Genomic DNA, 1,390 nt, shown 5'->3' on the forward strand with positions numbered 1-1,390 from the left:
TGTTCATAAGCCAAACGGTTGTTAAGCCGTTTAGTTCTTCTCTCTCCGCATGAGTTGACACCGAACTCCACTTGCAAACTTCTTCTTCTTGGTAGTTTAATATCTACAGAAGCAACCTGTCCTGCATGAAATTAACCAAAAAAAATCATCAGCGAGAGAAAGAGAGAAAGACACAAAACACCAACATCAAAGAGCAAACTACTCATTGAGTTAACCTCTGAGGATTCCTTTGATTCTTCTTCTTCTGGATCAGTGAGAGACCCTAAAACAGAAAACAACTGATTCCTTTGCTCGCGTGGTCCCTCTTCTATCACATGAACAGTTCTTGACCTGGAGAAACAGCAAAAGTATGAGACTTTTGTTGACCCATGAAAGGAAAGAGCTAAGCTTTGAGACCTGTGTTGAAGAGCCGATGTAGGAAAGAGCTAAGCTCTGATTATCATCTTCTACGTGAGACAATAAAAAGATGATAATCAGAAACAATTAAATATAAAAAGAGCCAAATTAACAGATTCAAAAAAGAGTCTCTTCTGTTCGAGGAATGGGAAATAAAAGGCTTGAGAAAGCCATGGAGATGTGGTTTTCTTCCAGCTTGCGACAGCCATGGAGTTTCAACATTAAAATTTCTCAAATTTGTTTTTCCTATACACGCTTCATTTTTTCTTTATTTTCACGACGAGACTTTGATAGTACTCAAAACAGAGTCACATATCTTGTAAATCAGGTTTCGTCTTGAATTAATTTAACATTTATTCAAAAAGATAAAAGAGATAGCCAAATAATTGTTTAGATAATCGCTCAAGTATTTACCATGGAAGATTTAAGGAGATGATTTAGCCAGTGGAGGATCTTAACCTGAAAAGGAGATGAAGAATTAACCAAACTTCTCAACATCAAAGACATTTCAAAAAAATCAAACAATAGTGAAAATCAACTCAGTCTTTTGATTAACAAACATCATTCAGAAAAATAAATCCCAATTGACAAATCTAGAGTGAATCCGTCAAAATCCAGAGATCAAGTAACTAAATTCAAGCACTCATGTGTATATCAGCACAGATATTTTACGTAACAGAAGCATGAACTCATTAAATCGACAAAGAGGAAACATATCTCATGATTACACCTTGCTCATCCATCACTTGTTGACACTACTTTGCAGGGAAGATACTCGATCGACTTCTATTTTTTCGAGACAATAAATTATTGGAGTTCGTAAGAAAACTGAACTCTAGTGGAAGAGGAAGCGCCCTCAAACGAAGGATCTCGAAGGAGACGGCAACCCTAATCAGCCAAAGGTGATGCATAGGAGGACGGTAGCGGGCCGGATCAAACCCATAACGCGACAATATGATAACTTGACATTTAAAAAAAAATAATAGAGGTGGAT

The 1,390-nt window shown here is 36.8% G+C and overlaps 1 long non-coding RNA gene across 1 annotated transcript; it reads right to left on the reverse strand.

Moving 5' to 3' along the window:
• Positions 1–59: 59 nt before the first annotated feature.
• LOC106294358 lies at positions 60–839 on the reverse strand. Its single transcript, XR_001260820.1, has 4 exons — positions 811–839; positions 397–446; positions 216–330; positions 60–121 (listed from the first exon to the last, which is right to left on the reverse strand). It is a non-coding gene; the product is annotated as an uncharacterized LOC106294358 (long non-coding RNA).
• Between the last annotated feature and the right edge of the window lie 551 nt (positions 840–1,390).

Source organism: Brassica oleracea, chromosome C5 (assembly GCF_000695525.1).
Source record: "Brassica oleracea var. oleracea cultivar TO1000 chromosome C5, BOL, whole genome shotgun sequence".
Classification (NCBI taxonomy): Eukaryota; Viridiplantae; Streptophyta; class Magnoliopsida; order Brassicales; family Brassicaceae; genus Brassica; species Brassica oleracea.